Source organism: Crinia signifera, chromosome 6, assembly GCF_055691185.1.
Source record: "Crinia signifera chromosome 6, ASM5569118v1, whole genome shotgun sequence".
Taxonomy (NCBI): Eukaryota; Metazoa; Chordata; class Amphibia; order Anura; family Myobatrachidae; genus Crinia; species Crinia signifera.
The window spans coordinates 156,702,089-156,726,063 of record NC_139222.1 but is presented as its reverse complement, the minus strand read 5'-3'; the positions used below and the strand labels follow the sequence as shown (position 1 = coordinate 156,726,063).

The 23,975-nt window shown below is 43.4% G+C and overlaps 1 protein-coding gene across 4 annotated transcripts in view; it reads right to left on the bottom strand.

Moving 5' to 3' along the window:
* ARHGAP40 (Rho GTPase activating protein 40) overlaps positions 1–23,975 on the bottom strand; it is a 63,090-nt gene that overhangs the window by 37,904 nt on the left and 1,211 nt on the right. The window contains exon 1 of one of the 4 annotated variants that reach the window (XM_083147720.1): positions 16,936–17,057. The exons of 2 other annotated variants lie outside the window; for them this stretch is intronic. The gene's annotated coding sequence lies outside the window, so the exon portion shown is untranslated. Of the gene's footprint in view, positions 1–16,935; positions 17,058–23,975 lie in introns of those variants that run through there. One more of the 4 variants, XM_083147721.1, reaches the window with a different exon arrangement.

Below are 23,975 nucleotides of genomic sequence, written 5' to 3'. Positions count from 1 at the left end.
CCAGCATACAAATATCAGCATATAGAACACAATAGAACCACAAAAAAATATATACATTAAAAATATATATTTTTATTTTATAAATGCATAAAAGATACACGTTATTTATCTAATTATATGAGCTGAATTGCTCTTAAGCAGACAGTTTAAAAAATAATTAATTAACAAAAACAAAGCATACAAACTATTTAAAAACTACATATTGCTTATACACCACTGCACTGCTTAGTTGTTCAAAAAATCCTCTACTATATTACATATATGAGCCTATACTATACATTATATTGTAAAGAAGGGTGGTAGACTGTGCTTATTGATGACAGAGTGAGGAAAATGAAAAAATATTTTTAATTCTATAATAGCATGCTACAATGTAAGCACATAAATTACAATAAACACAATAAAAGAAGGGGGGGGGGGAGGGGAGAGGGAAATGTAAAATGCTGCATCCACTGAAATATTGATATCACCTTTGTAAGTCCACAGCTCAAATGGGTGACCGGAAGATTGAATGATCCTTTAGAGCTTGGCCACAGCGGTGCTCAGTTGTGACTTCATCCAGATTTAATAGGGGGTTGCAAGCCTCCCAATTCGGAATATGAGGTATTGTTGAGACATCCGCAGGATGACTCTGGGTGGGTATTAGATAGGCGGCTTGCCTTCAGAAGATGAGTGCCTCACTCTAGGTCAAATGGGCCGATGGTGGTAAGCAGGTATGGATCTCCAGTGAGCTTTAGGTGGAAGATGGTGATGGTGGAAAGCAGGGTATTGGGTGGGCAGTTAGGAGCCTGGGCCACACTATACATTATATATCAGACATTGGGACGGGCTGCCTATGAAGTATTTTTTGGTCAACAAAACTCACTTGGTCTGAATTGCAGTAGCCCAGGCAAGTCCAAACTATGGCCCTCTAGCTGTTGTGAAACTACAAGTCCCATCATGCCTTGCCACAGTTTTGCTATTAGGGAATGCTAAAACTATGGCAAGTTATGCTGGGATGTGTAGTTTCACAACAGCTGGAGGGCCATAGTTTGGACATGCCTGCAGTAGCCACTGTCGTACTAAAACCGCTGCCCAGCCTGCAGTGATGGGGATCCGCAAAGGCCCACTGGAGGAGCTACCTGTAGACACACATGCGCTGCAGCCCTCTCAAGTCTTGTGGCCATCTTGTTTACTGGCACATTTAAGAGGGGTGGTAGAGCAGCCCTTTTGGGGACATTGGGGGCGGCCGACCAGACCAGGGACTTATAAAAAAAAAAAGTATGTGCTGGGCAAGTGGGTGGTCCGATGCACCCCTGGACCACCCCGCAGCTCTGTCATTTTAATTGGTGAATAGGGGCCTCAGTACATTGAATATGGCTAGCCCCAAGAGTGTACTCTCATGGGTAGGGCCATTCCCTCTTTGGTTCTCATTCTGCACTGCACATCCAACTCAACTCTGGATACGGTCATTAGATCTACAACAACTAGGTCGACAAGCATTGGGTCGACACCACTATTTCGACATGTAGCAAGTTCGACATGGGCTAGGTCGACAGTCAAAAGGTCGACATGGGGTTTTTCACAGATTTTTGAGCCGACATGTGCTGACAGGTGGTATTTCATGCCCTACCATCCACTAGGGTGTGGTGGGAGAATAAAATAGTGTGCCCGAAGCATAGCGAGCTATGCAAGGGGATGCGGTGCACTTCAAACTGTCTCTATGTCGACATTCGGGTAAAAAAACTGTGAAAAAACCCTTATCGACCTTTTGACTGTCAACCTAATGTTAAGTCGACCTTGACCCATGTCGACCTTGTGGTGTCGACCTAGTTGTTGTAGACCAAACGATCCACACCCCTCAACTCATTGGCTCTAATCTTATCTCCTGCCAGCTATATAGAAATATTAGTTTGCGCATTTATTTACCCTTTGCACATATTGTATTAATTATGTGCTTTTTTTTTGTAATTTCCCTGCTACAGACTTTTTGGTGCAATAAAAATAAATAATTATAATACGTCACCCTTAAATCTATTAAAGCAGGCATGGCCAAACTGTGGCCCTCCAGCTGTTGTAAATATACATATCCCAGCATGCCTTGCCATAGTTTTAGCATTCCAGAATATCAAAACTGTGGCTAGGCATGATGGGACTTGTAGTTTCACAACAGCTGGAGGGCCATAGTTTGGACATGCCTGTATTAAAGGATCATTCAGTACAAATTTCTGGTACTAAAAAAACTGAACTGAACAAAAATGCTTTTTTGCACTTTCCTATTCAAAAATCCAAACACGATGCCAAACATTTCAACATATTTCAACACATGGGACTCGTATTATTGTAGGATGTACTCTTTTGATGGTAACTAAATATGTATACTTAATATGAAGTACATCAAACTAAAGGTGTGTACACACGGCAGGATATGCCGTGCTATGCGAGTCCCGATACGATCAGATTGTATCGGGACTCGCATCTCACGGCATGCATGCAGATGGACAATTTAGACTATATAGTACAGATCTGCACTATATAGTCTTGGCTGCCCTCTTTATTTCACTGCCGATTTGCGCTCACACAAGCATGCGATATGGCTTCCGATGTTCACTATGTCGGAAACATCGGAAGCCATATCGCCCTGTGTGTACACACTATAAAATGAAAAAACAATGTTCTGTATTTAGGGTATTGTTTCCATTCTTAGGGTGCTTTAAAGTTTTACTTTGAGTTACATTTAATAAGTGGAAGTAATCGTTAATGGCCTACAAATAGCAGCGATTTTCTGACATCAAAGTAATATAAAGTTTCAAGATGATGTCATGACATTCACATTTATGTAGATTACAGGTGATCTTGAAATGGAAGTTTACATTGATAATAAGCTGTACATAGCTATGTCGGCTATCATCAGAAACACATGAAAATCTTGTGATGAGCTCCTTTCAACCTTTGTATATACAATAAATTCAGTCTGTAATTACAGCACTGAAGTCTCACTACAATGCATAATGTATTTGGCGATACGCATTCCACTATTTTACAGAATATTTTTACGTGTCACCAATCCTATAGATTGTAAGCTTGCAGCAGGGCCCTCTAACCTCCAAGTCTGTCTGTTGTTACCCAGTTTGTTTTATCACTGTCTACTATTGTAAAGCGCAACGGAATCTGCTGCTTTACAATAGTAAAACTGTAGAAACTGTAAATAAATAAATTAATATGTGTAAACAAGCATGCTGTAATATACACATCATCTTGACCCACATACCCAGTGTAAAGTCAGTTACCCATAGTACACACACACACATACGTACTTGTTCCTATATATAGCTGCGCTTGAGGGCTAGGCCTGTAATTAGCCGCAATGATGAACTGGCATCAGTGTGACAATAAGATCCTTATGTAACCAATATCCAAAACTGTCCGTAAACTCAGAGAAAAGGTGTGTCTCCTCAGACAAGCAAAATACCATGGCCAATAAGTTTCTGCCTTGTTTTCTTGGTGAGGGGGGACATTTTTTTAGTTAGCACAGGTTGATACAAGCCTTAGTGACAAAAAGCAGAAATACATGTTTTTGGAATGCAAGCAGTGACCTTCCAGGAACAGCTAATACTCATCTTCAGCTGCAAATGAGAACAGTCCCTGGGGTAGATTTACTAAAGCAGACATTTCCAAACTATGGCCCTCCAGCTGTTTTGAAACTACAAGTCCCATCATGCCTTGCCACAGTTTTGCGATTAGGAAAAGCTAAAACTATGGCAAGGCATGCTGGGATGTGTAGTTTCACAACAGCTGGAGGGCCACAGTTTGGACAAGCCTGTACTAAAGCTTTGAAACAGACCAGTGTTAGTGTTAAATTATATAAAACATGCTGGAAACAATGTATATATAAATAAATCTCTTATATAATAGCCCAGAACTTTCAATCTGCGGGTGTGTGTATATAATGCTGGGCGGTGTCAGAGTGAACTCCGCCCCCCGCCCAGTGTTATACACACAGATCTTGGCTATATATGAAAAGACCAAGCGGTAGCACCTGTATCCCTGGCCTGCAGCACGTCCACCCGACCAGCCTACATGCTCCCCGTGATTACTATTGTGCTTCCTCCTAGAGGTGCTCGAAGATATGCGAATGGTCTTCTGCTCTGAATTTCTATCATTCCCAGCCTGCGGCCATCTTGGATGGGGCAGTGTGCACAGCTGCAGACTATGCCATCGGCGATTTTACAGCTGTTCCCGCCGCCTGTGCACCTGCCTATGGAGGTGCCCCACCCCTGTGAGTACTATTGTGCTTCCTCTTAGCGGTGCTCGGGGACGGGTGGGCAGCCGGACTTCTGATCATTCCCGGGAGGTGACCATCTTGGATGGGTCAGTGTGTACAGCAGGGAGGCGACCATCTTGGATGGGTCATTGTGTACAGCTGCAACCTATGCCTGCCGTCGACTCACTGCTCGCTCTCCCTCCTGGAACAACAGACGTCCTCCAACAATGTGGCACTGTCTCGGGCCCCCGCACCTCATTTAACCGGTGCACCCCTGCAACACACCAACCCACACAGAGCACCCCCACTCCTGCAACTCCACCACCTCCAATCAACCTCACCCACCAACGGCACCCGAACCACACCCACCTGCCACACCACCACATCCACATGTGAAAACCGCACACCCGCCCCTCCCACACCCGCAATATTTCCCAACACGGCCCCTCCCACACAAACCATATTTCACCCAATAAAGGTGCTCACAGATTAAGGGGACGGAGCCCTTTACGACGGTGTGAAGAATGCCCGTAGGGTGCAATGAATCACCTAGTAGAAGAGATTTATTAAACTTAAACTCACTGGCCAATGATACAAATAGTACAAAATACATTATTTGAATGAAAAATAATAATAATTATAGTAGTAATAATAATAATAATAATAATAAGGAAAATTAATTTCCACGACAGGAGATGGATCTTAGGTTAGTAGGATTAACTTTTGATTGTAGGAGTGGTAATTCCAACCCAATTAGTAGTTAATTGTTGCCCCAACAGGATTAGTTATTAAGAATAAGGTCTGTATAGAAAACTGTAAGTGTCCCAGAATCTGTACGGTCCTACTTGGAGCTGGATAATGGGTATGTCCACTGTGTGTGAGATAGAGGCATGCACTCTCTATTCCCTTGTCTGGCCAGACACAATTAAAATATACATTTATAAGGGAGAAACCTCCCTATACCTGCTAGTAGTGCGACACTCAGGATTTTCTGCTTGTGGCTGCATTGGCAGCAATCCGTGTTCTCTCCAGAAGCCCAGGTTTCTGGTTTGAAGCTGGAATGGCAGCAATCAGAAACGGCAGGATTTTTGAAAAATAGGGGATCTCCTATATACGGGATCCCCAAAGAAGGAAGGTTGCTCAAAAAAGAATAATTCAAATCATGCGTTTCCCCATCTCCTTAGGGAATCAGCGACTTTATCAGATAGTGAGCTCACTATCTAAGGAAATGTGTATGCACTGAGCAATTTTCCTCATCATAGTTATCCATACACGATGGGCAAATTCGTCCTGTGTGTATGGTATCAACTGGGCAGCTACTGTACCTTGCAAACATATGCAAGCCATCAGTTTTATAGGAGTGTCATGGGCATGTACTCAGACGGTCATACTATTTTGAGGCATGCCTATGCTGTCGGAAAGCCTGATTCTAAAGGATTTTGGTACTTGTGTATTATAGCGGCGCCCCCGATGTTGGTTGTGCGATGTTTTTATCGCATTGCATCGTATGCCATACAACCGATGGCATACGATGCGATGCGATTTTCCACGACTATTCGACTAAAAATTATACAAGCACCCGAATGGGTGCTTACAATGTAAAATGCATCCCCACGCCACCCCCCACTATAAACGTGAACCCGAAGCGTGGCGAGCGATGTGAGCCCGCGAGGGGCGGCGGTACGCGTCCTACGACCTTTTCATACCCCCACTATCCACGTTGGCGTGGAGTTGATTTTATATAGTGTGGCGAGCGCAGCGAGCCCCGCGAGGGGACGCGTATACCTTTGAAGTTATGCGCGTCCCCTCGCGGGCCGCGCTGCGCTCGCCACGCTTCGGGCTCGGTGGCTCGCCACACTATATAAAATCAACTCCACGCCGACGTGGATAGTGGGGGTATGAAAAGGTTGTAGGACGCGTACCGCCGCCCCTCGCTGCGCTCGCCACGCTTCGGGTTCACGTTTATACTGGGGGGTGGCGTGGGGGTGCATTTAACATTGTGAGCACCCATCAGGGTGCATTTAACATTGTAAGCACCCATTAGGGTGCTTATACAATTTATAAATCGCATCCCATCGCATTGTATGGCCATAAACAATGTCATACAATTTTAAAATTGTATGCCATTGTACAATATCGCATCGTATGCCTTATGGTATACGATGCGATGGGCGCCGCTATAATACACAAGTACCCATTTTTTGCACTCCGCAATAGTAAGATGTCAATTCCAGCACCATATAAAACATTTGCATCTGCAGACACACTCGGTGATACAACTATACGTAAGATAGTTTGAATGAATACACTATCTATCTATCTATCTATACATTCGAGTAAGGATTATCGCTTTACTGGTTGTATGCACACCATCAAAATTACTGCCTAACAGATTTTAATAATTAATGATATATTTACTATATTCTCTATACAGTGTTAAAATATTATAGCTATAAAAGAACCTCTCATTATATATTCCTCTGAATTTATTCCTCTGATTAAGCAAATTACAGTGTATTTGTTACTTGAAACGTACAATCATTTATTATTCTTTTGTATCTACTCCTCTGTATAAATTAATATACATTGTATCCGCTATTTGGAATGCATAAGCATTCCACAATTAAGTTCTAGACACTGTTAAATGCTTCCTGAGGAATGGAACGCAGGGAAGCAGTTTCTCATGATCCGGTCCCTTAACCCAGAAGCAGTATATCCATAAACATTAGCCTGACTCCGGGCATCGTACCAGGAAGTAATTAAAAGACAACAGTTACGTTGGAAGCATAATGGAGAAATTGTAGCGAGGTTTTATGCGCAGCTACCTAGATAGCATGCTTTAACATCGAGCCTAATATCCACTGCACCTACAATAATGATAATAGATTACAAACCGCAAACATGCAGTCCACCTGCTTTCCATTCAACCGGAAGTGCATCACCGGAAGTCCGGAAACACTTCTAACCTTTGTCACTTTAATATTAAATTTCAATTATGTTTTCCACTATTTCCAAGCCTCATTTTTTAACTTTAAATATAGATATATGCTCTAGTCTGTCTCCTTGTCATACTGATATGGTTTTTATTGTGTTTTATGAATGCTTAAAGTTAATTGAACAAACACAGGTGTGCATAATGTTTTAATCACTATGGGTATTTATACCTGGATGCTGTACCTAACAAACCACCTTGAAAAAGCTGCAGGAGCAGCGAAACGCGTCCACGACCCCCATAGAGGGAGAATAAAATAGGTGGTGAGCGCAGCTCGCCACCTATTTTATTCTCCCTCTATGGGGGTGAGCACAGCGAGCCCGCAAGGGGCTTCATTGCGCTCCCCCAGCTGTGCATTCGGGATTCCGACGTTGGAGTAATGACTGTCGGAATCCCAAATGTTGGTGTGTTATACCCTACCCGGTCAAATGGCCCGCCACATCCCTCCATGCTTAATCAGGCTGCTCGTATGCTGTCTAGGTGCCTCAGTCTCTGCTGCTATGTTATACAGCTGCCCTTTAAACCAGATATATTTCACTTTAGCTTTGTTATACTGTACGCTTAGATATTCGGATATTTATATGATGTCAAATTATACATGTAATACAATTTAATTGAAACAAGGGGGTGACTCAGGTTGGCTCGCAAAGCATATTTGGGACATTATTCTGGTCCGTTCGCAGCAGCTGCTTGTTTGCACGGGGACTGATGTTATGCAAATGCACAGCCACATTTCTGCGCATGTGCATACGCCAAGTGCATGCGGCCACGGTGAACAAATTGTACGCTGGGTGCACGCACCTAAGATTGTGGGCGGGGCGTGTGGGGCAGCGGCAGATGGTCACACCCATGGGAACGCCTAGCGTTTCATGGGCATTCCCATAAAAAACGCACGGTGACGTGGGCGGGCAGCCTTGCGAATCAACCAGAATAACCCCCTTGGTTTGCTAATGGGCAAAACCATGTGCACTGCAGGTGGGGCTGATGTATTTAAGCCATAACTTCCTACTTTTGAATACTAGTTTCAAGGAGATTATACTTGGTAGTAGAATTTTGGGTACTTATGTAATATCTGGGCTCCCGTTTTTCTTATGAGACCGCGTCCGCTCGCCACGCTTCGGGCACGGTGGCTCGCTGCGCTCGCCACACTATATAAAATCAACTCCATGCATAGTTGGATAGTAGGGGTATGAAAAAATGGGGTGCATTTAACATGGGAGCCCAGATAATACATAAGTACCGAATTTTGCATAGCGCTCCATTGAAGGGGTGTGTCATGCTCCACCCATGTTCCATATATGGGTGTAAATGTGCATAAATGCTTGTTGTAGGATATTTATACATAACATTAACAACTATATATTTTGGGAAATGTAGCAAGTATTGTTAATAATATTTATGCTTCTAGCTGCCTGGTTATGTTTTTGCAACTATTTGCTGTGATATTTATTTTCCTATCACTCCGCACAATGTACATGATAATAAATGGCAATAAAATCCAAATGCATTTTAACCATACTTGCCTTCTTTTGAATAAGCATGTCAGTGAGATTGTGCATATGACACCTAGAAGCGTGGGCATGTACTGCTACTGCTTATAGGCGTGTCATTAAACCACTGATAAGAGTCAGGGCTTGTTCACGTTTTGTGCTATACAAATGGCCCCATATAAGTGGCCACAAGAAGCCTTATTTAAAATGCACGTAGCAATCATGATCATTGTGCCTTATAACCAATTCAGGGAATGGCATTGATGATCCCAATTCCAAAGCAGTCTTGTGCAGATATAATTGGAGCCAGATATAAGTTTCCCTTTTGCCCATTGTTTGAATAACCGGAGCCAACTATACTCTTACTTCTTGTCCGGCGCCCTCCCTCCACACCATCTGTTTAGATGGAGGCATTCAACATACAATCATTTGCTTCACCCTGACAAAAGTACCGTCAACAACGTGTGTGGTCTTCCATCACGGGGACATTGAGAAGCCGCTGTGTATGGTATAGGCTACACCGACGTCTCTGGAGAGTTTTTATTGGACACAAAAAGGTATTTGTGCTTATTGCTGAATTACAACAGAGTCTATACCTGCGTGTGGATAATATCTCTTTACTAAGAGACTTGCGTGAACCGTGCACCAAAAGCCTATTGCAGCAGCGGCCCTGCTGAATTCTATATGCCGATTATCATTATCCTTTGATTGAGGCTAGATACTGACAAATAAATATATTGTGGAGGTAGAGCAAAGCGCTAGATAATTGAAATCCTTGATTGCAAAATCATGCTGGCCATAACACTATGCACAAATTGAAAGTGCGACTGCTAATTTTGAATTAGAATTTCCTGCTTAATAGATCAGAATCTGGGTCTGATTTGATTGTGTATTATGTTTTAAATTGTTTAATTTTTCTTTAGGAACTAAATATATAATTTTTTAAGTGCTCTCTGAATATTGATAAGCAGCTAAGGCATGTCTGGCCCTCGCAACCAACCCAAAAGCTATGCTTAACCCTTTGAGTGCCAACATCTTTGTGAGAGATGTTCAAAATATCCCCTAAAAATACCAGCGGCTCACATTTGTTATATAAATTGTTGTGCAAAAAAAGATTATTTCCTATATAAAAAAGGTAAACACAGGGCCGGCGCCACCACTAGGCAGCTTTAGGCATTGGCCTATGGGTGCCGGCCACTGGAGGGCGGCACTGCACACTGACACTGTATATGCTGTATTGAATTGACCTTCACCTCTTTAAAAGGTGAGGACGGAGCTTATGCAGCCATCCGGCGCCCACTTGTGAGCAGCCAGAGCCGGCAATCAGGGACCGACACCAATTAAAGTAAGGAATCAGTGCTGTAAATAGGTTGTATTCAACAAAACCCCTTGCCCGTCCGTTGTTGCACACCGCAAAACTGTGCTACACAACCATCCCACCCCCCTCCTCCTTTCCCAAACATTACATACAACAGAGCACTTCCCTCCTCGTAGCTGAGTGCTAGGGTCCGCAACAGGAGGCAGCCAAAACACCGCTCCTCTTATGTTACTGACCAGTGGTGGGCTCACTGGGCTAGCAGGGGGGCAGCAATAAAGCCGTCTGTGAGCTGAATGTGATCATACTTGACAGACAGGGAGGCTCTGTGCGGTCTCTCAGCTGTAAGGCTACTGCACACTGCTGGGCCCTGTAACTGTTCATCAGACAGCATCCGGACAGGGCCACCATAAGGGGAAACATAATTTGCAGCAGGGGTAGATTATAAGAAGTCTGCCTACTCTGGGAAGCCCCTTTTACAGGTTCCCCCACAGGCACTACATCAGTTAGCTTCCCTTTCCTCCGTGCTCTGCAGTAGCCCCGCCCCCAAATATCTTCTTCTCAAAATTCTCCCACCCTGGTCCCTGCATCTACTGGCACCTCGCACCTGACCATATGGAAGAAGGCTGGACCTGGCACTCATCCTACCAGCTGTAGAGCCAACACAGAGGTACCCCTGTCCATGTCCCCCTCTGTGTCTTTCCCTCCCTGTCCCCTGCAGCGTCTCTCTCTGTCTCCCCTTTTCTCCCACCCCCACCCCGGGTGCAAGTATGGCGGTACGGAGTACCGGTAAAAAGATATAATGCTGGTACCCCGTACCCCATAACAAATACCTCCCCCCCCCCGAAGTGTTTAATGCGCATATTAAGTGGCGGGGGCGTGGCCTCTGCCTTCCCCTCCTTGTGTCACTGTGACTGGGCTTTCGCCTGTCAGCCAATCAGAGCTCGCGAGCTGGCAGCCAAACAGGAGCCAGCCCACGAGATATGATTGGCTGATGGCCCAGTCACACAGTCAGAGTCAGTGAAGCTGGGGCAGGAGAGACGCGAGATGCTCTCCCCTCCCCAGGGAAGCAGAAGCAGGAAGCAGGGGACTGGAGGGGGGGGGGGGGGGGAGGAGAGGACTGGACCAGACACAGCCAGCACTGCAGGAGTCACTCACGGAGGGTGAGTTGTGCTGCTGCTTACTTCTGGAACTGTGGGGGCATTTATGTGTGGCACAGTAGGGGCATATCAATAATCTTCTCTGGGGGCATATCCAGCACAGGGGGCGTGTGTGGCACTGTGGGGGTATATGATATCTGGTACTGGGGGCATATTAGTAATGGGCATCAGTTGTGCTCTGCAATGAGCATTATGGTGTGGGGCATAATGTGTAACGGGCATTATGGCATGGGTCATATGTATTGGGTGTGTGACACGTAACAGGCATTACTGTGTAAATTTTGGCCGTGTGCCTTCGGCGTGCAATATTGCAGCCACTCCCCCTAGTGTCATATGACCACACCACTGATCACGCCCATTTCTCGCCGTGCGGCACAGTACCACTAAGTCATTTTTTTTTCTTGCACCACTGCCCCCACCCTCCTGCAATGTTCCCACTATCCTTTTTCCCTGTAGTCTACATCACTCTATGGTAGGGATGTTATACATGCTGTTTTTTTTAATATTGCATGTTTCCAGCCTTTTATCCCAGCGTACTTATCCTTTGGGATACACAAATGTCCCAGCCAATAGAATTAGACTGGCCATGGTAGGACAGAAGAGACCGGTTTTCTCTTTCAGATATACAGTAGTAACCCCTATTCCAATTTTTCCCCCCATGCTGAAAGCTGCCAGCCAGCCCCTGTAAGTGACCCCTTAACAGCTGCATTAAAAGGGACATGGGGTGGCAGGTTATACCTGTCCTCATATCACTTTGCAGCTGGCTATGGACACGCCATGCAGATTTCCCCCCAGCTAGTGTCCGATTTGGGTATGAATGACCCACCAGGGTAAATTTTTTGGGGCGAGCGGTTTGTCCAGCTTTTGGCTGACAGTTGTGCCTTTCACATGCACCGGCTCCATGGGCAGGTGCTGTGTAAATTTGGGGGCGGGGATTACCAATGCTGTCACCCAAAAAACGGTGTGAGTGAGTGAGAGAAAGGTCCCCATCTCCCTCTGCACACAAACATGTTAGGATGGGACGGCCTGGGCCCGGCAGCCATCCTTTTTTTAATTTATAGATCCGGCTGGTACCCAATGGAAAGGACACATAAGCTGATGATTAACATGTCTGGTGCGGATTTTGGCCCTTATTCAGATCTGATCGCAGTAAAAATTTGTTCTCAAAATGGGCAAAACCATGTGCACTGCAGGTGGGTCAGGTGTAACATGTGCAGAGAGAGTTACATTTGGGTCTGTGAAATTTGGACTGTGTTGAAACTGAAATCTAAATTGCAGTGTAAAAATAATGCAGCCAGCATTTACCCTGCACAGGAACAAAATAACTCACCCAAATCTAACTCTCTCTATACAGGTTACATCTGCCCCACCTGCAGTGCACATGGTTTTGCCCGAAACTACATAACCATAGAGAATTCAAAAGCCAAAAAAAAACCTATTTATCAAACACAAAAGCATGACTGTCTAGAAAGCAAAGTAGTACAAGTTGTTTTTCACCTAAAAGAATGTCACTTGGGAAAAATGTATACGTGTAAGGTGACCTGGAATGGAACAAAAATAAATAAAAGTTTAAACTCACTCGCCGGTATTTAACAGCAAAATACTTTAGGTAACAATAACATCAGGCAAGAATTCCCATGCTACTTAATTATGATGAGAATGAGGAACTGGTGCTATACATTGAATATGATTTTTTTCTGAATTAGTGGATTTCCTTATTCTGCTGCCAAGACCTTCACAGAACTAAAACAGATACAAGGACAAAGGCTTGTGGAAGTGATATTGTCTGAGCCAAGTCAACTTCCTCTCCAGATGTTTTATTTTTGTTTTTATATTATTTCATAATGGGTTTTTTTGTTTTTTGTTTTTTTAATTTAAAGGTGTAGTCCTTAGTAAAAACAGCATGTGTGTTGTTTTTTTTAACAAAGTGTTGCTTGACTGTAACAAAATACAGTTTTGCTAGGATTTAATTCAAGCGGTCATTAATGTTAAGTGGAACCATGGCAGCCAAAATCATGTGAGAAATGACATAAAGATGGAAAACCCCTTCTGTCAGCATGGATGCCCTACCCCCATCTTCTGTCATCATGAGGAGGTCTTCGACTGACTGACTCTCACTAATGTCAGACTGCACAAGTAGGAAAAAGCATTTCAAAATGATAGTCATTGAAATTTGGCAAACAAAGGAATTTTGCAAAAGTGAGAAAATACTAGCTAATCCGCTCCTAATTACCATGTTACAGTCTGGGTTTGAAAATTACAGAAGGTGGTTGTTTATCACTCTCCACTTTATCACTTTTCGAAGATTAGTAGATCTGGCCCTATGAATGAATAATAGACATGGAAATTTGGAAAATACTTGCTAGAACTCACTGGAATCAAATCAAATTTGATACAGTTGCCTTTTGACAGGCACTGGGTAGTGCACAAAAAAAACTGTTCAAAATGCATCAACAGGTTTATAAATGATCAATAAATATATTGTGACCAATTTAAGTTAGCCATACAATTTTGCCTGATTTCTCCAGATTCTGATGCATCAAGCCAAGATATTGGGCAAATTGCATGTGTTTTAGAGCCAATGCATGGTCCCGTGTGAATCGGTTCATAGCCCCTAGATTGCAAATGCTGCCGGTAGAATTTGTTAGATTAGGGAGCCTCCGACAGCACTTGCTGGGATCGCATGAGATATATCACATGCAAAAGGACCATATGCGATAATCGCATTGGATCCTGATGCCCGGGAAGCTCCCAGGCAGTTCAAGGGGGATCGGAGCCAACCTCTCCCCTTAAATTAATGTGAACATGGTAGATTTAGTACAATTTGATGATGGTTAAGGTAAGGTGCTGCCATGCAGGGGTGGATTAAGACTGGAGAAGGCCCATGTAAAGTCTGCATTTGGCAAGGGCTGCATTGCTGTAGACTTTGTGCCTGTGCCTCATTGCCAACTCTACATTTCTACTGCTCACACCTAAATCACTGGAATCCACCTCTTAATCTACATATATTTTCACTTACATTCAGGACTGCATGCTGAATTGTGCCCCATCACATATCCAACCTCATCTTCCGTTTAGAAGCATAGATTCAATCAAAAAGCATAGGACTCTGCAGTATGTTCTTGGGTGCTCTAATTTTTGGAGCATGCACAGTGCTACAATATAATGTCCCTCTACCTCATATAGCTGTACATTCAACTGTGAATAAGCTTTAGAATGCACTGATGGATTTATACAGATGCTGGGACAGTGGTGGTGCAACAGGACTGGGAGGCAGAAAGGCAAAGTTACGAGGTAGAGCAATACTTCAGGGCTCCAAGATCATCGTTGGGGGTATGCTGGTGGGCAGAGCAGAGTATTGGTGGAATCCTCTACTGTTTAAAACATTTGCTAGTGGATAGACACTCATTTTTCCAAATTCATAATGGGAAGTGGAACAGATGCCACATGCAGCTCAGTGGATTAAGTACAAAAAAAGCCTGAAAAGATTATGATTATTGATTTACTGATTCTGTGCAAATTCCTGAACACATACATGCTCATAGCATACATCCCAACTGTCTCAATTAAGGAGGGATATTTTATATCCGCAGACTTTATGCCTCATCCCTATTTGGACAACGGATGTGTAGAAGGGGTTCTGCATAGGTATATACTGTATAATACTGCACTACATGAAAGGTCTGTACAGCACTGAAGGGAAAGCTATAACTAGGGCAGTACCAAAGGGAAAGTTGCAGAGAGACAAATCTGAAGAGGGGTGCAGGGAATAAATTTATCTTTATGTGATTATTATTGAAGAACGGGAGCATAACATAACACAGTGAAGGGTACTTTTTGGAAAGACAGCTGGGGCATGGCACAGAACTTCAGGAAGACCTGGCCATGACCATTTTTCTTGACTACACCTCTCCCCTGTGCATGTTATATTTTAGGGAGACATGCTTTAAGCTAGGCATGTCCAACGTTGGCCCTCCAGATGTTGTGAAACTACACATCCCAGCATGCTTTGCCACAGTTTTGCTATTAGAGAATGCTAAAACTATTGCAAAGCGTGCTGGGATGTGTAGTTTCAAAACATCTGGAGGGCCAACGTTGGACATGCCTGCTTTAAACTGTACTTTCATCTGAATACAATGGGGCAGACATCAAATTAGACACTGAATTTGAAAGCCAAGCGATCATTTTCTTGAACACAGTTAGTGCCAGTTACATATCATGTCCCCAGTAGTGCCAGTTACAGATGTACCCAGTAGGTTTTTAGCAAAAAAAAAAAAAAAAACATTTTGGAGACTATGGGTCAGATTCTCTAACCTTCAAAAGTGATAAAATCCAGAGTGATAAACAGCCAGCCAATCAGCTCCTACCTGCCATGTCACAGGCTGTGTTTGAAAAATGTCAGGCAAGAGCTGATTGGCTGGCTGTTTATCACTCTCTATTTTATCACTTTTGAAGCTTAGAGAATCTGGCCCTATGGCTGTTGGAATAATTTGGATAAGCGATACTCAAGCTGTATTTAAAAACCCCAAGTGAATGAATATATTTTTACACAGAGACATGAATTTTGTGTTTGGAATGTATTCACCCTATTACTATAAGAGATTGGGGGCCTATACTACTGTATAGGTCCATACACACTGGGCGACTATGCCCAGTGTGTATGGACAGCGATGATCGCTATCATCACTGGGGGGGGGAAGCCGCTCAGTGCATATACACAGAGCGGCTTTCCCCCTGCCCGGCACCGACAACAGGGGGAGGACAGCTTTGCATAGCACAGAGCTATGCAAAGCCATCCTCAAAGCCGCTCATCTGCTGGTAATACCAAACTTGCTGTTTTGAGCGTCTTTCAGCTCAAAGTCACCCAGTGTGTATGGGCCTCATTACTTGGTGTGGCAGTAATGTCAGTTCTGTGCTGCTTTGTCCTGGCATTGTCTAATATTTATGACAAAAACAAAAATAATCCCTCCTAAACAAGGCTACACTATGCAGCCTCTGTTCTTGTGCTAGTCATAGACAAATCCTGTCTTGCAGCATACTATGCACTGGTGATGCTGAACATGCCCCTGGGCAGCATCAGACATACACAGAGTTAGGCACATCCCCCACACATCATCATGGTATGCAAGCTGACCAGTCATTGTTTTCACAATTTCCCTGGAATATTTATTTGCACAAGTAGGACTAAATGAAACCTACCTTCTAACCATATTAGCTTAAGCATAATAGTTGGGAACTTCTATAGTGGGAGGGAATATTCCCTTTATAATACAACAATGGAACAAAACATCTGTCAAATTTAGGAATAAATTGTATTTAACAAATCAATAACTTATGTAGCATTTTTTTCGGAGGACCCAAGCACTCAGAATCAGGGGGGGGGATAATGGAATAACCTATGCCAGTTGTAACACATTGTTATAATTTATAATAAAATGAGAACAATAATTTGGAGGTATTCCTGAAATACAACATCACATGGAGGAAAAAAACAGCAGCAACTGAGTTAATCAAGTGCTGTTATTAAAGGACTTTTAGAAGAAGTAAAAGATCACAAAGCATTCAATAACGTGAAGGAAAAAAAAAAAAAAAAGGTCCACACTGATTCATTGCTGACCTACTGTCTAAGGAAAAATGCAGATAAGACAAACTCATTAGTTAAAAACATCCTGTATTAGATGGAATGTGTGAACTAGAGATGTGCAGATCTGTATTGTGAACCCATGGTACAGTACCTGCTCACGTACCGGATGATAGTGACACTAGGCTATTGCAAAGCTTGCAAGCCCTACAGTTCCTTCTCGCAGCCTGTTGCCTGTCTGTCCCATCTCAGTATAGCAGCTGGCAGAAAGAGGATGGGCGGGAGCAGCACTAAGATCTTTTAAACCTGCTCAGCTGCTGCTGTTCCCATGGACAATGCACATGCCCACTAACTGCTGTTCCCATGGACAATGCACATGCCCTTCTCCAATATATTACTATGAATATGTTGTTCACCGCTGTGAGGTTAAATCCTCTATTTCAGTTTTATCAGTGTGTCAGGGCTGAGATCCAATTTCAAATCAACGTCTGATCCGATCTAAATGATAGATAAGTAAATACACATCCTAAATTGGAATGTATTTTAGAAATGCAGTGTCCGTTCTTACAGTACAATTACAGGCTGACCACAGATGTATTCTGGTGTTACCAGATGTCCATTTTCAGAACAAAATAATGACAACTGCAGGCTGCAGGATATCAGTATATTCAATATAGTGCGTTTCATTTATGCATTCCCTTAAACAGGAACTAGCACACTGCAGCGTCTTTCCCACATGAGAATTGCATCATTGCACCATACATAGGGGGAAATTTACTAAGATGTGTATTCTACTTCACATGTGATGTTGCTATGGGCAACCAATCAGAATCTACTTTTTATTTAGCACCTTCTAGAACAGGGCTGGGCAATTGTGGCCCTCCAGATGTTGAGAAACTACACATCCCAGCCTGCCTTGCATCAGTTTCAGCATGGCCACATAGCAAAACGAATGCAAAGCATCCTGGGATGTGTAGTTCCTCAACATCTAGAGGGCCGCAATTGCCCAGTCCTGTTCTAGAAGATAGTAGACAGGATCTGATTGGTTGCCCATAGCAACATTACATGTGACGAGATGTGTATTTACTAATACACATCTTAGTAAATTTCCCCCATAGAGTAACATTAAGAGTAGCACACAAGTGAATATGTACAGTGTATAATAAATGGATGTTGGTGCAAATTCAAGCAATACACATGCACACAGTTGTCATCGGTATTTCAAGTTGCAATGCTGCACATAACTTGTAACACAAGAATTGCTATCTTATTGTAGAACAAGCTCTGATCGCTCCAGCTCTATTCAAAACTAGTTCAATCCTTTACACATTTTAGGTAAAAAAAAAAAAAAACAGGTACTGTCATAGCAATAAAATTGAACTTATCTGCCATGGAATTTTAGAAGTACAGGTTGAGTATACTTCATCCAAACTGCTCGGGACCAGAAGCATTTTGAATAATGTATTATCCCATATTTTGGAATATTTTTATATTTCAATGAAGTATCTTCCATTTATTTTGTATAAACACATCAAACACATGACATACACACAAATAGATTTTATTTGTGCATGAAACAAGGTTTCAAAACATGAAACAAAGTTTGTGTACAAAATATATACAGATATCTGGATTAGGGATACTCAACTGTAACCTGCAGTCAGTGGACAGGGCCCTCTAACGCTGAGTGCTGGAGTCCCGTCCGCGCTGCTGCTGCCCTGATATTGTGGCAAACCACTTTTCATCCCTGCCTCTCCTCCTTTCTCATCTGCAGATATTTCATCCCCACAGTGGCAGGAAGGCAAGAGGGTTTTTCTGAGGCAACATAAGAGCTTAAAGAATGTAAGATCATATTTATTTTATAATTATTACAGAATTGCAATTATTTTATATGTCTCTCCTCTCTTATACCCCATTCACAACAGCCTAAATTCCCGGGTTGAGTCCGGGAACAACCCGGTAGTAGCGCTGGTGTGAAAGGTTCCCGGGACAAAATCCCGGGCAAATTTCAACCCGGCTAGGTACCAGGGTTGTTCCCGGGTTCAACCCGGGGACCTGGCTGGTGTGAAAGGTACAGGGTATACTGACCCGGGTTGCCGTGTCCTGTCCGATGGGAATTAATGCAGGAGGCGGGCGCAAATGACGGGACAGCCGGTGGATGATGATGACGCAGCTCTCCGGCGGCAGTGAGGACGCCGGAGAGCTGCATCATCTTCATCCACAGCCTGTCCCGTCATTTGCGCCGCCGCCTGTGTGGATCCCTGGCCTGCACGGAGGACCAGCAACTGGGGTGAGTATTCTCCCCACCTCCGCCGCCATCCCGTCGGCCTCCTTCCCGCCCCCTTCTCACACCAGAAAATGCAGGGACATTTCTGGTGTGAATGGGTCCAAACCCGGGAATGTCCCTGCTTGTCCCGGGAACTGAATTCCCGGATTTGTCCCTGCATTTCTGGTGTGAATGGGGTATAACTCTCCCTGTCCCTCCTCTCTATCCCCGTCGCTGTCCCTCCTTCTCTCTCCCCCCATCGCTGTCCCTCCCCCCGTTGCTGTCCCTCCTTGCTCTCTCCCCCCCCCGTCGATGTCCCTCCTTGCTCTCTCCCCCCGTCGCTGTCCCTCCTTCTGTCTCTCCCCATCGCTGTCCCTCCTTCTCTAGCCCTCTTCACGACACTGTCCCTGGGGGTAGGGTGGGGGCATTCAGTATTTTTCTATGGGGCCTATGAAGTTCAAGTTACGCCCCTGGCTGAACCTCTTTCAATTTCGAAGAGAACTAAGCATGATTTGTCTTTCATCTGATTGGCCAACCACTGCATCTACTGTCCTCAATGCTGCCCATTTCTTTGTGCATCTTCAAAAGAGCTTGAACAGCACAACTTGTAACAAAGTCCGGTGTATAAGAATATTAATGTTTCCTTAAAAAAACTAAATTGTTCAATGCACAATGAATTTGGTCAGAATTCAGCCGAACACCTGACATAATGAAAGTAAATACATGCTCCCTGCATTGTGTGCTATAGTAGTCTATTTAAAATAAAGAAATTCATAACATAAGGATTTGAATACTTTTGTTGCGTTGCCGCATCATTACCAAATACATATTAGCCTTTAAGTGGTTTGATTAAATGATAATAGCTTTTTTATTTGTTAAGGTGTCAGTGAATTTGATATTAATTGTATCATTATAATGACCCCATACCTTTGTATGACATTACAAATAATACTTATTCTAAAAAGGGACCAGAAAAAAAACCCAGGGCGAGCAATTTGGCATCTCATCCTGGGCAGACCTACCCTGGTAGCAGTGCAGCGTAAACACGTAACTCATGTCAATGCAAATCAGCACCAGTTTACATCATCAATAAAACATCTCCAAGCCCAGCATTGCACACAAGAGCAATGACATTGCTGAATTGCCACCATTCTAAAAGAAGTTACATCTACAAAATCCTGGGTGCTACCAAGCAGTGTAATCTGAAAGGCAAACAAGAGTCTTTAGGGCTTTAAGGTCTCCTGCTGGACTAGTCCACATCATTTTTTCTTGTTTTCTTTTCCATTTGTATCATGCTAAAGCTTTACAACTAATCCTGAAGCTTAAGCGGGCAGCCTTTTGTAATCACAATACAGCTCTCTATTCACAGCTCTGGCTGATATTAGTCAGCTCATCCATGATTTCTAGTCTAATTTGTACATTGGCTCCTCCCCTATCCTCAGTGCCATAGGTAAATTAAAAGCCAAAGCTGAACCCCCATCAATGGTCTTTCTGTTTTCCCCCACCACTTTTTCTCATACTCACCTGGTCCCCCGATGGCCATTGGATTAGTCGTCAGCAGCATCCCCGGTCCCAAGGATGCATTGCGCGGGTGCACGGGTGACATCACCGGCACACACGCGCAATAATTTCTTGGGACTGGAGATGCCGCTGAAGAGGAATCCGGGGACAGTGGACCAGGTGAGTACGGTGAGTATGTAGAAAAAAAAAGCCATTAATAAATGACATTATACATTTAATGCTATAGTACATTAAATGCCATTATAAGCGTCAAAATCGCATTGCATCGCATGCCATACCATAACGGCATGCGATGCGATTTTACTACGTTTGCGTACGTAGTAAATTTGGGCGCCGTGATAATACACAAGTACCATATATAGTCTAATGTTTACCTGGTGAGATTCCCTTGCTATTTGACTTGCTATGCAATCTTTGCTAACTCTGTACTATTTACATACAATTCATACAATCTGCATTAGATTTGCACTATACAGTCATTACTGCCCTGTCTATCTGGGTTTCGATTTGTGCTGTCACGGGAGCGTGCATTGGAATCACAAGGTAAAAAACCTGTGTGATCTGCATGCGATTTTGACTATATAGTCAAAATCTAATGTCAAATCTCACTGTGTGTACAAGAGGTGGGCAATCAGACAAACAATGAAGTAATTTCAGAATACATAGGTTTTGACAGAAAGTTCCAGGAATGAATATACATGGGTTCTGGATGCTTGTAAAACTTGATCAGTCCCAGTTTATGCCGTTTCATGCTCATGGGAGCAGTTTTCCATTCTCTAATTTTGGATTTCCTGATTTCAAAAGCTCAAAATTCCTGAAAATGAAAGCTAGCAAAACTAACTTCCTTGGGTATTTTCTTTGTTCTTTCAGTCTGCATTAAACTAAAGTGATATGACTAATGAAGACATATTTCCATCATATCGATTAGCAATATCGTTCACTGATGCCACCAGGTCCCCCAATGTGCATGCAATCGCTAGCGATATACTCAGTTTGAGCTGCATCCACAGATGAAGGGGTGCGGGCAAGCACATTGTTAATGATATTGAGCATACACACTACACTTTTTTTTTTAAACAATATTGCTTCCGGATCGCGGTGAAGCAGATCCACATATCTTCGGAATGTATTATAAGTGATGAAGCCAATGAATGGAGTGCATTAAATTTCCCTTCAATAATATCAGCTGTCCTGTTCATTTGTATAGGTGCTAGGTCTCCCACTCCCAGTGGCCCCCTGTGCCTCGAGCATGCAGGTTTATTTTTGCAGGACAGTGAGGCTCTGTAGAGGACTGCATGACTTAAGTAATAGATAAGGAGGGGCCTTAGACATACAGTAGCTTATGTCACTTTTGACTCTATCACATTGCAGACTGCTACACAGCAAAAGCATGGGATTGGATACCAAGATGGTTGAATGGATAAGTTCTTGGTTGCAGGATAGAAAACAGAGTTGAAGTAAATGGAGTGCATTCACAGTAGGTGAATGTTATGAGTGGCATACCTCAGGGATCTGTACTTTTTTAATCGGAATTCATGAAATTGCAAGTGGTCTTAAAGGGAAAGTATGCCTTTTTGCCAATGACACAAAGGAATGCAACAGGGTAGACACACCAGCACTATTTTTGTAACTACTGAGGTGGAAAGGGTACCAAGATTTACCATTACAGGTGACTTAAAAGCAGGTAAGAAATGTAACAAAGCAATGTGGAAGGCAAGTCAGATACTTGGTTGCATAGGGAGAGGAATACGCAGCAGAAATAAGTAATAATGACACTATATAGGTCACAAGTTCTCAAACTTGAAGAAAAAGCAAATCCTGCCCTTTACCACATATCTGACCCTAAGAAGCGCATATAAACCCAATCTACTTCATTTTATATATTTTTTTTTGGGCCTAGGGGTGCCGTGATTCAAAAAAGATTGGGAACCCCTGGTGTATACTGACGGGGATGGGGAGAAAAAAAAAATCACTGAGCTGAAAAACGCTCAGTACATATACATGGAGTGATTTTCCCTGAGGTGGACAACATTCCACAGCAGGACGCTACCGAAAGTCGTCCACCCTGTCGCTCAGCTGCTGGTAATTCCAGCAGATGAGTAGCTGGGCCAGTGATGATGCGGGAGTGAGCATCACCGCTCATCGCTGCCCCTTAAACAAGGAGCGGCTTTCGAGCTGAAAGCAGCTCAAACGAGTAAACTGAGTTGCTTTTAGCTCAAAGTCGCCCAATGTGTACAGGCCTTAAGGATGTTATTCAGAACGGATTGCTGCTCTGCTATCAGATGACCGCCAATCTGCCAAAGTGAAATCCCACCCTATGAAAGGCTGTGAGAGGCTTGCGGAAACCACACCAATCAGAAAATAGTTGCAAATCCATTTGCAGCTAACTCACCATCAAATGAAATTTACAGTGTGTGCAGTCTGTGCATAACCGTACTCTGCTTAAATTATATAAACAGGCTTTAGCACTTATAACTGCAAATGTATTAATGTTAACAACGGACACAATTTTGGGTCCATCGTTAATTATCATCAGTTAAGTTCGTATAATTTAGGAATTATTTACCATCATTTTTCGAATAAATTGTTGCAGTGAAGTACTGCACATTTATGCACATCACACAATTATCAAGTACATTTAACACTATAAGCCAATGTGACTTCACCACTACACTTAGGGGTTTATTCTGGTTCACTCGCAAAGACAAATTCACTCTCAGATGGACACAACCAGGTGCACTACAGGTGTGCCTGATGTAACATGTGCAGTGAGAGTTACACTTGGGTAGGGTGTGTACACCAAACTGATACCTATACTGCAGTGTAAAAATAAAACAGCCAGTAGTTACCCTGCACAGAAACAAAATAACGCACCCAAATCTTACTCTCTCAGCCCCACCTGCAGTGCATACGGTTTTGTCCATCTGAGAGTGAATTTGTGAGTGAACCAGAATAATCCCCTTAATTCAAAGAGGCACCATAATATTTTTCTAAAATGATCTTACCACCTACCATAACACAATACTACACAAAGCACTCCCTTGACCATACCTCTATGCAGGGCCACAATACAATTATATTGCACAATACATACATACATTTATTTACATGAAAAAAAAAAATTATAATACTGATAGGTGATGAGAACTGCATGCAGAATACTAAAGACAATTGGAAACCATGGTCCATTGTCCACTAATGTCTCGGTTGAGACTAGTTCCCCTTCACCGTAAGGACCTGGGGAGGAGATGGGGCAGGGAGAGGAGGAGCAAGTTCAGAAGAAGGGACCCAAATGGACCCTCGCATAGCTCGCTTCGCTCGCAATGCTTCGGGCACGGTGGCTCGCTTCGCTCGCCACAGCTTTAATAACCTCCTCCACGCCCTAGTGGATGGTAGGGCATGAAATA